The sequence below is a fragment of the Silene latifolia genome, chromosome 9 (genome assembly GCF_048544455.1).
Source record: "Silene latifolia isolate original U9 population chromosome 9, ASM4854445v1, whole genome shotgun sequence".
Classification (NCBI taxonomy): Eukaryota; Viridiplantae; Streptophyta; class Magnoliopsida; order Caryophyllales; family Caryophyllaceae; genus Silene; species Silene latifolia.
The window spans coordinates 101,020,926-101,038,266 of record NC_133534.1 but is presented as its reverse complement, the minus strand read 5'-3'; positions in this window follow the sequence as shown (position 1 = coordinate 101,038,266).

The following is a 17,341-nucleotide window of genomic DNA, read 5'->3' as shown; positions in this document are numbered from 1 at the left end:
GTGCTTAAGGAAAACCGGAAAGCTTTGGGTTATTCTTTAGATGATATCAAGGGGATTAGTCCCGATATTTGTATGCACAGGATAGAGCTGGAGGAAGATCACAAACCTTGCAGACAGGGTCAGCGCCGACTGAACCAAAAGATGCAAGATGTTGTGATGGCTGAGGTAATGAAGCTGCTCGACGCAGGTATTATCTATTCTGTTGGTCATTCTAAGTGGGTGAGTCCAGTGCAGGTAGTCCCTAATAAAGGAGGGACTACCGTGGTTAGGAATGACAAAAATGAGTTAATACCTACTAGAGTAGTGACTGGTTGGCGGATGTGTATAAACTATATACAGCTGAATGCCGCCACCAAGAAAGATCACTTTTCCCTTCCTTTTATTGATCAAATGGTAGAAAGGTTAGCTTCTCATAAGTTTTTCTGCTATTTAGACGTGTATTCAGGGTTCTTTCATATCCCTATTCACCCAGATGATCAAGCTAAGACTACTTTTACTTGTCCTCAGGGCGTGTTTGCTTATCGTAGGATGCCCTTTGGTTTATGTAACGCCCCTGCCACCTTTCAAAGGTGTATGATGGGGATATTTTCAGTGTATATTGATTCTATTATGGAAGTTTTCATGGATGATTTTAGTGTTTATGGAAGTTATTTTTCTAACTGTATGTCTAACCTTGATAAAGTGTTGCAGCGCTGCATTGAGGTTAACCTTGTGTTTAACTGGGAGAACTGTCATATCATGGTCAACGAGGGAGTTGTCTTAGGGCACTTAGTTTCTGATTGGGGAATAGAAGTTGATAAAGCAAAAGTGGAAGTGATTTAGCAATTACCTCCTTCTGTTAATGTCAAAGGAGTGAGGAGTTTCCTTGGTCACGTCGGCTTTTATCGCCGGTTTATCAAGGATTTTTCAAAAATTGCAAAAACCACTTACGCAGCTGCTACTTAAGGATGCCTCTTTTGTATTTACTAACGAGTGTCTTTCTGCTTTTAACAGGTTAAAGCAGGCTTTGGTATCTGCGCCGATCATACAGCCTCCCGACTTGGATTTGCCGTTCGAGATAATGTGTGATGCTAGTGACTATGCGCTAGGAGCGGTGGTAGGCCAAAGGAAAGACAAAGCTTTAAATGCAATCTACTATGCGAGCCGAACTCTGGATGAGGCTCAAGTGAAGTACACCACCACTGAGAAAGACCTGTTAGCCATAGTTTATGCATTAGAGAAATTTCGTTCTTATTTGATTGGGTCAAAAGTTACTGTTTTTACTGACCATGCAGCTCTGAGGCACCTCCTTGCTAAGAAGGAGGCTAAACCAAGACTATTGTGATGGAGACTCCTTCTTCAGGAGTTTGATTTGCAGATAAAAGATAAGAAAGGAGTTGAGAACATTGTAGTTGATCATCTGTCGCGACTGTCACGACAAGAGGGAGAAGATTCTTTACCTATTGATGAGTCTTTTCCTGATGATTCTTTATTTGCCGTATTGTCTTCTATTGTTAACCAAGAACCTTAGTATGCAGATATAGCTAACTACGTTCTCAGTGGCAAGCTGCCGCCTGACCTTTCTCATCAACAGAGGAAGCGTTTTCTGTATAACGCTAAGCAGTATTTTTGGGATGACCCTTATTTGTTTAAGGAATGTGCTGACAGTCTCTACAGACGGTGTATACCGCATTGGGAGGCCAAAGTAGTCCTGAAAGGCTGTCACTTATTCTCTTATGGTGGTCACCACGGTCCATCGCGCACCGTGGCTAAGGTACTTCAGTCTGGTTTTTACTGGCCTACTTTGTTTGCTGATGCTAAGTCTTTTGTTTCAGCTTGTGATGCCTGCCAACGATCAGGGAACGTTTCAAAGAGACATGAGATGCCGCAAAATGGTATCTTAGAGGTCGAGATTTTCGATGTCTGGGGCATAGATTTCCAGGGACCATTCCCGTCTAGTAAAGGTAACAGGTATATTTTAGTAGCTGTTGATTATGTGTCTAAGTGGGTTGAGACAATTGTTTCACCCCATTGTGATGCCAAGACCATGATAAAGATGTTTAAAAAGATCATATTTCCCCGATTTGGTGTCCCTAAGGTCGTCATTAGTGATGGGGGAATGCACTTTAAAGAAAAGAAACTAACTTCTATTCTGTCTAAGGTTGGTGTTCAACACCGGCGTGGTTTGGGGTATCATCCCCAAACTACTGTTCAGGTTGAGGTCTCTAATCGTGTGATTAAAGAGATCTTGAATAAAGTAGGTTCTAAATCACGGAAGGACTGGAATCTTAAATTGGAAGACACACTATGGGCATACAGAACTACCTTTAAGACACCGATTGGTGCATCACCTTATCGATTAGTCTATGGGAAATCATGTCATTTACCTGTTGAGTTGGAATGTAAGGCTTGGTAGGCAATTCGTGAACTTAACTTTAATCCTAAGTTGTGTGCTCAGAACCGTCTTTTGCAGCTAGATGAATTGGAGGAGTTTAGGCTTAACGTCTATGATAGCTCGCGCATTTACAAGGAAAAGACCAAGAGATGGCACGACAAAAGGATTTTACCTCGGGAATTTTATGTCGGGCAGAAGGTGTTGCTGTTTAATGCCCGACTGCGATGATTTCGTGGCAAGCTGAAGTCCAGGTGGAGTGGTCCTTATACGGTGACAGCTGTCACTAAATTTGGATCGGTTGAGCTAGAAGGTCCCGAAGGAAATCGGTTCAAGGTGAATGAGCAATATGTGAAGCATTAACATGAAGCAAATGAAGCAGACAATCGTGTTGAAGTCTTGTACTTCGAAGAGCTTGATGCGCCAGTTAATTGATGCTAGAAAGGTCGTGCGGGACCTCTTAAACCTGCGCTTTCCGGGAGGCAACCCGGACTGTTTTATTGTATTTTTGTTGAATTTATTTCTTCACCTTTAGCTTTTTGTTGAACTTTAAACGCTGAACTATGCGTCTTTGGTATTTCCTTTGCTCCTTATTCGTGTTTTGCAGGAGCAGTAACTCGATTGAGTGGTTTATCTACTAGATCGAGTACTTTTTCTATGATAATCATCCGATCGAGTAACTGCTCTACTCGATCGACAAGCTGCAAATTCACGATCACTCGATCGAGTAATAAACTCATTCGATCGAGCGTTTTTGACACTAAACCACTCGATCGAGCTGTTCTTTGTCACTCGATCAAGCCATTCCATCTTTCAGCGGCTAGTTTCCGTCTGTTGAGTTGCTGTGTGACTACCTATGACCTCCCAAGTTCATGGTCGGTTTAGGGAGGTCCCTCTTCATGACATCTTGTTGTGGACAGCGGGGGCCACGGGGGCGCTTGGGAAACAAGCGTTTGCATTTTTGTATGGAGTCGCCACCAATTTTTATGGGAAATTTGAACCGTTCGAGTACCTCGCGTCATGTCAAGACACAAAGTAAAGACATGAACACTAAGCAATCGTTACCCTTAGCATTCTATGTCTAGAATGACTCTCGTGGATGCCAATGAACACGGGTGTTCACAGATATCTGGAGTAAGGGGCGAGGGTACGTATTAGGAAGCTCTTTTGATCGAACACCTAATCCCGCCCGCCTCGATAGCGGCCTCTACTAATGATTAGGGAAGTTATTCGTACTTGATATATCGTCGGCTATATGCATGCAATGCAACATCCATAGATTAATCCTAACATGTGAAAATTAACTAAGTCGGTTGACACGTAATTAGCATACAATTTGGTCGAAGTAGGATTTAATGCTCATTTACATGTGAAACATACAAGCGATAAAGGAAATACAATAATTATAAATTACAATAATGAAAATTACATTAATTACATTGGGATAGGCGATTTATGTCGAAAATACCTTTAAAACGGATAATTTGAGAAAAAGAATAAAAGAATAAAAGAAAGAAAGAATTAAACAAACTAACGAACAGGAATTAGCGTGATATTACGGTTAATAGTTAATTAATATGTAGACTAATTAAACTAAGTCAAGGCAGAAACGGAGTTCAGGGACAGAACTCAACCAGAAAGCGCACAGAGAGCTCGTCTTTTGAATAGCGCAGACAGACGCCGCGTCTGTTCCTTGGCTCGATTCTGGCTGTGAAGCCGTAATTGCAAGCCGTTAATGTCAATTGGTGATTTTAATGATCAATTAAATTATTTACTCGGATGAAAGTGATTAACATGTTATTTAACATATGAATGGGTCATAAAAACAAGAAAACATGAATGAGACGGATGCAAAACGAATTATTTACATGGTGGAATAATGATGTATGAAAAATATTAATGAGTCCTACGAATTAAATCAATTAACTACGTTAGATACAATGGATTGATGACAAATATGCGACGAACACATGAATAAGCAGATGAAAACTATATCAGAGACGAATTCCAGAAACTCAATATGAACAAATTGAATCTCTACAACCCGGAATTGAATTTAATGACGAAAACCCGCAAATATGAGATTACTTGGGATCTAAGTCGGATTTATGATGATTAAAGCATGTTAATGATGATGATTAATGATATACATGTGAATTATTATGCTATGGTAATGAAGAATCAACGAAATAAACAAAGGGAAACAAACAAGCACGAATTACAGAGGACGGAGGAAGAAGAAAAGAAGCAGGAACCGCGGCAGCCTCACGAAGGGGCGCAGCAGGTACTGCGCTCCTTCAATAGGCGCGGCGATTCTTTGCGTCTTTTCTCGACGTCTGTCTACTGGATATCCGTAAAAAAGAGTTTTAAAGCACGGTTTTAGAAATCGGTTTTAATGGTGTTTTCGACATAAATCTTACAATTGATGACGATACAATAAATAAAAGAGATATTACACCCTCAGACTTACATGTTGACGAAACGAGAAGAACTAAGATATCGATTAGTGATGCTCGACGCGAATGCAAAGAAAGTGCCCTCGTAAGAGGAAAGCGATTAATTAATTAAGTTGATTGATGTGTAGTTGGTCAAATTGGTCGGTCATGCAACGGGGAGGCTGGTACTCAGAAGGATCCGAGCTTACGTGGTCGAATGTTCAAGCACGTAGACGCCAAAAGTAAGAACAAAGTCTAGAATGCAAAGGGAGAAGAGAAGGGCGGACACTCGCGTGAGAAATATGAGGAGCGAAGGCTCCTATTTATACTAATCACGTGACGGAATTAGGGTTTCGGAGACTCTTTGGAAGTGAATCTCGGAAAGATATGAAAAAGATACGAGAAACATGCGAGAAAGGGCACGGGAAGAGGCGCAGCGTCTCGCGTCTCTTGGAAGAGGCGCAAAGACTGCTGCGTCTATTCCCAAGTGGTTTCCTCCTGCAGAAGAAAGATTTCCATGTTTGAGTTATGGTAGGACGGAAATAATTCGATTTCCTTAATATCTTATATGAATATTACGGGAATTTACTTACTAAAAGATAAATTTTGTGAAATATGGAATAGAAATATCCGGAACATTCCTGAACATTCTGACTCGGGTTTTAACGGTTATCAGAAAATGGAGACGGTTTTAGGCCCGGACTCGAATGTACTACTCTAATTATCACAAAAACGACCGTATCGGGACGTAGATGACAACTAAGAGGTAGACATTAATATTTGAGCAATCACTTGACGATAATCTTACGAACTGTCACAAATCGTTCCGCGTACCAAACATGCGGCCCAATCATCACCGGGTGGTTTGCGGGAGGTGCAGAAATGAGGTATCTACACTTGTAAGTATTCCGACTCTATTTATCCTTTTCTCCTTAGTTTGCATTTCTTCCCTATTTTTGGTACAATGAGGGCATTTTACGGTTTGGTTTGGGGAGGTATGCATCCATATCTGTGTCTGCATGTTTTTCTGCATTTCTGTTTGCACGTTTATTCATTCTTGCATGCATCGTTGTTTTTATTTCAGAAAAATCACATCAAATTCAAAAATCTTCACGTTTATTTTGAGTTGGAACGTTTGAACTTTGCCGATACTTTGAATCCTTACCTCTGCCCTGCATATTCTTAACATATTATTGGCATGATAATGTGCATAATCTACGAGTTTTTGTTTCTCTCTTAACTGAACGAATAGACTTGACTCATATATTGGCAAGCTACATTACATTCTGAGGTTAGAGCTTTATAAACTGGTGACATTCATGACCGGTTTCATTTAGAATGTGAGTAGTACTCTCTGTAAGGCATGTACCATCAATTTGCATAAGCATGAGTCTAGTCTTCTTAATACCTGTATGCATTCGGTCTGTGGATGGTGACACATGTTAGGAGAGGTAGTTCCCTTTATTTCATTCTACCCATGAGCTTCACATAGCCAAATTGCTTTTTTTTTTCCTATCAGCTACAGTCTTTAATTTTGCCTACCCTAGCCGAGCTAGTAATGAGTAGTTGTTTGGAAAGCTTTACTGCAGTTTGGGTATATATCTGATTTCAGAAGTCCGTGGAAGAATTGAAGGTAATGAAAAGAAGTTGAAATGTTGTGAAAAAGAAAAAAAGGAATTGAAAAATAAACATGAGAAAAAGGAAAGAAAGAAGAAAAATCATATGCGAGAAATGAAAAATTGTATAGATGATTTTCACTCCCATGTCTTATTTATATCTTATGGGGAGTTGAAAAGTTTATGGTGTTTTGTGAGTTGAGTGCATCTAATTTGCATTGTTTTGTATTGTTATATTGAGTATGAAGTTGGGATGCAGTTCAATATTTGGATCCGTTGTTGCTAGCCAGACTATTAACTCCACATTTCAAAATTCATCTTAGCCCCTTCTTACCCATTACCTCACTTAGCCAAATGTAAGTCCTCGGCATGTGTGTTGGTCATTAATTTGGTTGGAATGCGTATGTACGGTTGTAGAGACTTTATTCATGTTAACTGCATGCATTTTCTTATAGGTCGAGTTAGGTGAGTGTCTTTATTCCTTTCTATCTTTTACTTATATACTCACCCTGTGCTTAAATTTGAGTGATGAGCGACCCGTGAGAGTCCGATGTCTTTGAGTCTTGCAAGGTCGACGGTTCAGTAAGTTTAAAACATTGATTTAATTCGTTTGCACTTATCACTTGCCACATTGTTAGTTGTTGCATTAAACTGGTTTTAACGGATGATTTGTAGCTGATGCGTAGGTCCCGTTCTACTGTTTATTCTTAGTTGCACTCATAGTTTTCTTGGGGACAAGCAAAGGTTTGGTTTGGGGAGATTTGATGCGTGTATTTTATATAAGGTTTTTACCTCATCTTTACACGCATTTCTGTACTATTTTACGTGGCATCTAGCTACAAATACCCCCGAATAGTCTACTTTGGTTCGTCTTGTGTAAATTGCAGGTATAGACCGAAAAGAAGATAAATCAAGCCTAAGCTCGTCCTATTTGCATACATTTATGGAGAACAAGGAATCGGAGCTTGGAATCTATCACTTTGAAAACGCGTGAGCTGATTTCGGAAGGTGTCGAAGTGCCTTATGTGCTAATATAGCTCGATCGACCACTTTTCTAGTCGATCGAATGCTTTTTACCATGAAGATCACTCGATCGAGTTGTTCTCATACTCCATCGAGAAGGCCATTATACGGAGTTACTCGATCGAACGGTTTTTCCATTCGATCGAGGGGATCTGCTGCATAGTTACTCGATCGAGTGGTTTTATTCCACTCGATCGAGAGGTTTTACCCTTCAGCTGTGTTTTTGCCTTATTTCTTATGGGCTTTTGTAATTAGTCTTATTAATTAGGTCTAGGAGTAAGTTTCTCGTGTGCTATTTTACACGGAAGACTGCGTTACTCTGAGGATCTCTTCTTCCTCACTTCTTCTCTTGACTTTTTACTCTCTTTTCTACTCTAGACTACTCGGATTTGGAATTTGTAATCGGTACATTTACTCCTTTTATAATTGCTATTTTAATTCTTCCCTTTTCTTGTTGATCTTCATTATTGCTTTATTCGATGTTTCTATTTTTATTGTTATCATGTTTAATTTATATTATCTATATGTTAGGAATTTTCTAGAATATACAAAATTATGATTTTGAAATTTCGAATTTTATGACTTATTGGGAATTATTTCTTTATTGTTATGAATAAAAGATGTTTAAAGAGCAATAATAAAATATCAAGTTGAATTATCGTCAAATATTTAGTGAAGACTAAATTTTTGAGTCCTAAGAAGGTTGGGGCAATTAACTTGGACATAGATTTGATTTATGTAATATTGTGTGATTTTAATAAGTTAATAGTCACAATTATCCATAAAACCGGACCGAATATATGATATTAGCTTAAATAGGGCGATTTGGCACATCACATGGCATGTTTGATACATATATTAATGCTGCATTTTATGATTGTCATGTTTTAATTTTTATATAATTTTGAATTATGTAATTTGTACTTAGTATGGCCTTAGTTTTTAATTGATATTTCCCGAAATGAATGGGGATATCGATTCGGTTGTAATTAATGTGATCTCGTATCACTTTTATTTTATTTTTGTTTTTCTTTTTATAATGTATAAAGTAGAAAAGCTATGTAATTTATTTATCCCGGAGATCTTTGAAGACGGTGCCATTCGGAAAGGCGTTCCGACAAAGACGATGTTGCCTTGGAGTGCGTGCCAAATGAAGTTCAAGGGACCAAAGGAGTTGGTTTTCGAATTTGTAAATAGTTTATTAGATTTACTATTTTAGGAAGGCCATACTAGGATTTTATTCTTTTTGTTTTGCATTTATTTTATATGTTTGCATGCATAGCCAAATCGCCATAACTACACATGCATATCATTTTTTTATCGAGTCATCGACCGTGTCAATTATAATTATCGTAGTTCACCGCTTAGTTCCCTTAAAACGAGATAGATAATAAATTGACAAGACCTCTCACTAAAAATAATTGAGAATTAGCCTTACCATATAGAAGAACCATGAGTCCCAATTTCAAAAGGAAGTAGGCTCGGCTCACCGGGGTGCTAAACTTGTTACGTTGGGTAAGTGGGTAGTAAATTGTTATTACATCGAAATTTGGATTGAGCTCAACGGAATTATTGGTGACCGTAGTCGCATGTGTTCCGGGCTAAAGATAAATATTAAAGTAATTTTATCGACCGAGAGTTCTAGAAGTAGAATCGATTAAAGAGTTAATCCACCGAATTATATTGATTAGGAATGAATCAGCTCACCGTGCCCGAGTTAATATGAATTTGGATCTCGGGATCATTTATAATAGTTTGTTAGAGGTCACTATATAAATGCTTAAAACTTGTTTAAAATGTTTACAAGTATTATTAAAACGAAAGATGTTTATTAATTCCTTCACTTCCTTTTTTTTGTTGTAGTCAAATATTGTTTCTCAATCGCAATGACAACTCTGAATTCATCCGCAACCACTAGCTCGAACACTCTCACCAATGTCTTTTGGCTCCGATCCTTCATGGATCGTTGTAAATTAGAAAAGAATGGGTCCAATTTCGCCGATTGGGACGCACAACTTTGATTGGCCGCGGAGGGTGACGACAAGCTTCGTTACCTTACCGCCCTCTCCCGCCGCACCTAACGCAAGGTCTACCCCGCCGCTAGGCAAGCCTACGAGACTTACCAAAAGAAGTCGGTCGCAATCAAAAATGTGTTGATCTTCTCTATGGAGGCCGAACTCCAAAGGAGTGCTATAAAGATTAGCACCGCCTATAAGATCTGTACAAAACTTGTGACCATGTTTTCACAGCTCCGAGGATCATTCAATATGAAGCGGCACCCGCATTCTTCGATCTCAACATTAAGGAGGGCCAAAAAGTTAGCCCTCATGTGCTCAAGTTGATGGAGCATGTTGAGACTCTAAAATTGCAAAAGGTAGAGATTCCCAAGGAACTCGTCATTGACCGAATTCTTCATTCCTTAAACAAGGTTAAGGCATATGTTCAATTCAGGGTGAATTTTAATATGCAAAACTTAAAAGTTTCTCTCGATGAATTGCACAAAATGCTTGTGCAAGCCGAGAGGGGCATGGGGCTAAGTGTTAGCACCACCAAGGATGTGCTCAACATTAATCATAAGAGCAAAGGGAATTTTAAGAAAGGTGGCAATAAGCGAAAGAAGCAAACATCCTACAAGAACAAAGGAAAGGCTTGTGAAGCTAGCTCCTCTAAGCCCAAGAAGGGTGCCCCGTCCGGGTACAAATGCCACTATTGTAATGGTGTTGGGCATTGGAAGAGGAATTTTCCAAAGTACCTTGGCGATATCAAAGCTGGAAAAGTTATTCCAGTAGGTAAATAACTATCCCTATCTTTTATGTTTCAATCTCAACTTTAGCCTTTTTTCTCTCTATCTTGCTAACTTATTTGCCTGATCTTTGGGATTTAGTGTACACTCTTTGAGAGTACACTTTTTTGTGCTTTTGTTTCCCCTTTTTTTTCTTATGTTATTTTAGGTATTTCGGGAATTTTGATTTTCGATTACCGCTCTCATCCGTGAGGATGTTATGGGTCAATTTCTATTGACCTAGTTTCCTTTCCTTATCAAAAAAAAAAACTCAACTTTGGTATTTTGATACAAGTTGTGATTTTACCCTTTTTATTGTACTTAGGGCATCCAAGCAAGGACAACGGCAAAGAAAAACAAGCCTAGAAGATCTTGAGGGAAGCTAGATGTAGCCGCCCATGGTGCTAGATCGATGGAAACTTGGCTTTATTTTGCTTTGTCTTTATTTTCATGTTGTATTTTGCAATTTTAGAACTATTTTGATTTCCTCGTTCGACTTGGAAATTTGGTTGTTTCCTTAAACAATGGTTGTATTTTGGATATTGGTGACTTTTGTATCCAACCCAAGTCACTTACTTTATCGTATCATTTGTTCTAAAATTTGTCATCCTACACTACTTGCATCGAGAAACATAAGATTATCGACTTAAATTGATCAAATAAACAATTATAATGATTGAGTCATTATATGTCCATAAGCTATGAATTTGATTCTCCTTATGCCATTGTTACTAAAAGTAACAACTTACTTATGTAAGATCAATTATAAAGTTATATTGAGCTATTGAACTCACATATTAAGGGGACTAAAATATATTTACAATATGTCTCAAATAGGTCACTAAAAGTTATCATGTGTAAAATTTTCCTCCTTTATTATCATAAGTACAAAGTTGTTTGTGGCTCAAAAAGCAATCTTTGGCGAAAAAAGTGCATTTCTCCTAAAGATAGAATGGGAGTGAATTTAGCCACAAACCTTGACTAGATGGGATCTACGTGAGGAGACCAAAAGAAGATGTTCTTAAGGAAACTACGTGAGGAGACCAAAAGAAAGCGTTTTAAGATAATTTAAGACTTATGAAAAGACTAAAGAATATGTTCTTGGAAAATAAGATTTTGATCTATGAAGTGGATATACAGATTCTAAAATTCGACATTTTACTTAAGAGCCTTATGAAACCAAAATAGTATCTATGAAAGTAAGTGGATTTATTTGGGATTGATGAGACTAATCTAAAGTAAATAGAACTTTATGATCAAGAGTTGCATATATAGGCATATTGATGTCTACAAAAGCTATGTTAATTGGTAAGTATTCTAAAACTATTGCTATACTTCATTGTGAAAATGAATAAGTTAGATATTAAAACCTCTTTCCAAATGGGTATTTTTAAAGGGATATGTGAGTGACATATATGGTTTTATCTAAATACTTAGTAAAGCAATGATTATTTCAATTCATGAAATATTTCGAATGAGTTGTCAAAAACAAAACATGTGGAATTGAGTGGGAGTCAGTAACAGTCATGTTTAAACATGAAGTTTAGTGGGAGCAATCATCCTTCAAGAATTGCATAACTTATTACTCATTGAGAATGACGTGCATATATTGTCTTTCATAAAGAAGTATTTAGGTTTTCAATTCTGGATGAAATTAGACATTATGCAAATCTATTATAACATGGGATGTTGGATTGGCACTTAGATAGGCATCTTATGTTGATAATGATCCTTCATCTTAATGATATCAACAAGTTAAGTAGGTTATTCATGTCGATGAATATATAATTACCATGATAGAGTCATGGTTATTTAGTGAACCTAAGTACTGTTGTCTACATGAATTCGATAACTCCGCCATTAGTATAATCATGTATGCCATAATGCACATGTACTAGATGAATCACATGCTTGGAGCAAGATAAATCGATAACAAGTTAACCCATACGAGAGTCATTAGTAAGCCTCAAGGAACCGTCATGAATTCTCAAGGAGAACTAATTGTCTGTTGGAGTTTGGAAGGATACTTAGTTGTGTGCTAAGAGGTTACACAAACTCAAGTTTCCGAACTCATTAGGATTTATGAAAATCCTAGGCTAATTTTGTTGACCTAAGGAGTAAATGACTAGTAAGGGTATTTCATTGTCAATCATTGCAAGATTCTACAAAACATATACCTAAGTACGTTATGATTAGGTGGTGTACTTTAAAACTATAAGTAGTGTTGTCCAACGAAACCCACATCACAAGTTATATGATAATAGCGAGAGCTTCTTTCAAGTTAAAGAGCCTGATTCTAGAACGAAGTCTAGACATGTACTTAGTGGAGTTCGTGCTATAAGAGATAACGTGAAAATGAAGGAAATCGCAATTCACAAAGTTTGAACACTTGGACACATGGTATGTTTACAAGCTAAACTTTTATTGCGCTAGGCAAGTGCATAAGTACACTTATGATTATAAGACATAGAGTAGTAATATGGTATTGACTACTCGTATGTGATAATCATATTTATCGTTTGAGTTATCGTTAACTCATCTTGTACTTTGTTACATCCAAATGGGTTGTTGAGACAATATTGAACCCCATTAAAGTGAACTGGATTAACATAGTATTCGTCCCTAGTTACTTATATGAGGTGACATCTCGGAGTAACTAGAGTGTGATGCGATTGATGGCGAGTTCAAGTGTCATAGAGTCATGAGAGATGACTAGTCAATCACATAGGCAGACTGTGAGGGACACTCTGCCGGGCTTATGACCGCTTATAGAGTTCTGGAAATTTTTATTGCTTGGTCGTGGCGAGAGCTACTATAGTATTCTTATGAGTCGATTCTTTGACTAAAGACTGTTCGCCTAAGATGGCACAGTTTCGGAGTGAATTTGATTTATGTTCTACGACCTTCGTAATTGGGGTCAAATGGGCATGTTTTGGGGCATGATGAGCTATGGCTATTCGAAGGGAAGAGTGCGATAGGAATTGTCCATCCCCGTCAGGGTTATCTTATATCTCAAGGCCACTCGAGGAGTAATGAACTGGAAATGGCTTGGCCAAGCTCAGAAGGTATCTATGGTAGATAATTCCGGTCAGACAGTTATTCTCCAGATCGAGGAACCCACTCATGATATGATCAAATGCAAGTACAACCTGCAAGACACCTTGCATTGAGTGGGAGATAATAATAGGACAAGAGAATTGGTGACGCACACTTATCGCGGACAAGTGGGAGATTGTTGGAGTATGTGTCCTCGACAATAATGCGATCACATGTTTAAATCTCATATTAAGAATGCTGAGGGAAGTAATATTTTATTGTCAACTGATCCACATTAATCGGTGATGATTGGCTGGCTAGAGTTTGACATTACTGTCGTATGACGGTGGTGATCAGTTGATCCCTTAAGGTCATACCTCTAGGGAAACATTCTTAATTGATTAGTTAATTAATTGTATGCTGATGCAAGTTAATTAATTCCTTAAAAGTTAACAAATGATTTTGTGAATAAAATTACGTATCTTATTGTAATTCGATTAAATAAGATTTGGTCTAAGTTATTTAAATTGTTTTATTACTTAGGTTTATTTATTGTTTATGAAACAATTAAAATAAGAATGAATGGTTTATTATAAATACAAGTTGTTATGATTTATAATTCTATGACCCATTTTAAGTAATAGTAATTGTGAATTACTAAGTAATTTTGTATGTGATTTATTTTGTTTATATAATGATTTTTAATGAGTTAAAAATGCATTATTAAAACAACATGTCTAGTAACATGTCCAATATATCACACTACACAAAATTGAAAATTGACAAACTTAAAATGGACCATATTAAGTCCAGTGTGCCGTGTAAATGGAGGGTGTAAGGGTTGGTTGTGCTTTATTAATTTAATTAGTGAAAGACACAATCATGCTCTACTAATCATAGGCTTGCATGCCTACATTTTGAGAAGAACAAACTCGAAAAAGTATTGGGCACTCTTCCCCTTTGCTACCCGGCCACCCATAGAGAATAAGGGTAGTTTTTCTCTTCTTATTCTATCATTCATTCTTATATAAAATTATCACATTGATAATGACTACTCTCTCTAATTGTTGTTGAAAAACTTAAGAAGAAAAATCACAAAATCTCAAATATTATAATATCATTACTAGAAGTAGTAACCAAATAATATTAAGCCTTTTTATAGGATTCTTATACTAATTCTAGTACAAAATTAGTATAGGATTTAAAAGTGATTTCCTTGGTGCAATCCTTAAGAAGTAGATCCCATCATTGGATCTAGGGTTTTCTTGGGCACTTGGATTTTTCTTAAAGAAGACTAACTTGGTAGGAGACCAATTAGTATAAACCATTTCGGCCCTCAATATAAGATTAATCGAATTCTTCTTACTTTGTATCATTTTGTTATGCATGCATAAGATCTAGATTAGTTTATGACTAAACTAATATATATAGTTATTAGAAGTATCTAATAAGAGGTTAATGAATCTTTCAAGAACACCACTTCAAACCCAAACCAATTGTGATACTAGCATAAATTGAGATAGATAGACTTAGAACCCAAAGCACACCGACCCGTGGATTGACATCGACTTAACCACTATCTAGTTGTTTGTTGAGAATATAAATGTGTTTGATTGAGTGAACAACGACTCGCTCATCATCAGCTTTATATTTGATCATCCTAAGTTGGTACAATTTCTCTACTCTATACTTAATCCTTGTTTATTGTTTCACTCTTCCATCATGTTTAGACTTGTTAATAAGATTGACACCATTGTTAGTATGTTTTCCATGATTATGAGTAAGTAGTCTCCTAACTAGGATTAATGGGGGATTAGGGTAATTAATGATGGGGTAGTCTTTACTTAATAAGTTCATATGAATGCTTCCTTGTTGTAGTTTCAACTTATGCACATGTTATGCTTGATGAAATGCTTGATTGACAACCTAGTATGAATCTCCTATCCATTCACCAAGACTTGTAAGACATAAACTAACTCAAGGCCTTTTAGACCATGCATATAGTTGAATAGGAAGATTTAAGTCGACTTGTAGGTATTGTAAAATCCTGACCGGCGCGGCTCCGAGACCCAAAACTATTTGAGTATGTGTCCTTAACAATAGTGCGATCACATAATCAAATCTCATAATAAGAATACGTAAGGGATGATTTAATATATATAGTAAACTGATCAACATTAATCGGTAATGATTGGCTGACTAGAGTTTGACATTACTGTTGTTTGACGGTGGTGATCAGTTGATCCCTTAAGGTTACACCTAAAGGACAATTCCCTCAACTTATGCATGTCATGTGAGACAAATGACAAAAGACATTTTGTAAAATTGAATCCATTTTATAATGGGGTGGACCGAAATTTTGTGTGTCTTGGGGTTTTTGTCTTATCTTTGTATAAGATGCTCAAAATATTATAATGACACCTACTACTAGCCCTTACACACCTAACTTTTCTTGTGAAGAACAAAAGGCAAAATTGGGAAGAAAAATTGGACTATTTTTAATATGATGTCACATGCATATTTTACATCGAAATAGGCCATGAAATTTTTATATGATGTCACATGCATATTTTACAGATTGTATGTAAAATTTGATATAAATGTGATTTATTATGCATGATTTATAATTTTAATGGTTAAAATGATATAAATAGTGACTATTTTTACCAAAAATAGCTAAAATGAATTTCATGGCATGAAATTTTTCCCTAATGTTGTGTATATGATATGGACATCAAATATAAAGTTACATAATTAATTTTGATTGATTTGGTATGTTTATTATTTTTTATGTGATAAAATCGATAAAAGGACAACTTTATTAGTCATAAAAATTAATTCAAATTTTTTGGTTGAAATTTTGCAATTTCCAGGTTCTGAAAATTATTTAAGAATTTTAAAAATTTTGATTTTGATTTTTCCATAATTTTTATATTTAATTTGAATTAAATGGTAAAAGTTATGATTTATACGATTTATTAATGAAGTAAATTATAAATATTTTGTGGGCAAATTTTATTGAGTTTTTAGAATCTTGGTAATATTCCAGTATATGCAAAAATGTGATTTTGAATTTTTTCAAATTTTTATGATTTATTGGGAATTATTTCATAATTATTATGATTAAAAGAAGTTTAGATAAGCAATAATATAAAACCAAGGTAAATTATTGCCAATGTTTAGTGAAGACTAATTTTTGAGTCCTAAGAAGGTTAGGATAATTAATTTGGGCTTAAATTTAATTTAAGTATAGATTTGTGATTTTAATAAGTTATTATCACACATTTCCATAAAACCGGATTATATACGATATAAAATTTAAGTAGAGCGATTTGGCACATTAATTTGGCATGTTAAACACATATTATAATGTTGCAATTTTATTGATGAATGTCATATTTTATTTATATAATTTTGAATTATGTAATTTTATCTTAGTATGGCCTTAGTTTTAATCAGTATTACCCGTAATGTAAGGGATTACCGATTCGGTTGTAATTTTATTGTGATCTCGTATCCCTTTTATTTTACTAGTTTTTCATATTAAAAATGTATAATAGGAATAGCTATGTATTTTATTCTATTTATTTTTCCGGAGTTCTTTCAAGATGGTGTCATTCGGAAGGTGTTTCGTCAAGACGGAGTTTTCTTAGAAGGCGTGCCATATGAAGATTCTAGGGACCAAAGGAGTTGGTTTCCGAATTTGTAATAGATTATTAGATTTTCTATTTTAGGAAAGGCCATACTAGGAAATTTATTTATTGCTTTGCATTTTTCTTTATATGTTACATGCATTGCCAAATCGTCACTAACATCACATGCATTTATATATATATATATATATATATATATATATATATATATATTTTTCGTCTTTTCGACCGTGTCGATTATAATTATCGTTAGTTCACTAATATAGTCCACATAAAAGTGATAGATAATGAATCGACAAGACCTCTCACATATTTAAAATTGAGATTAGCCTTTCCAAATAGTAGGACCCATGAATCCCTTTGACATTTTGTGTAGATTCGGTTTCCCGGGGTACTTTCATTTTTCATTGGGTAAGTGGGGTAAT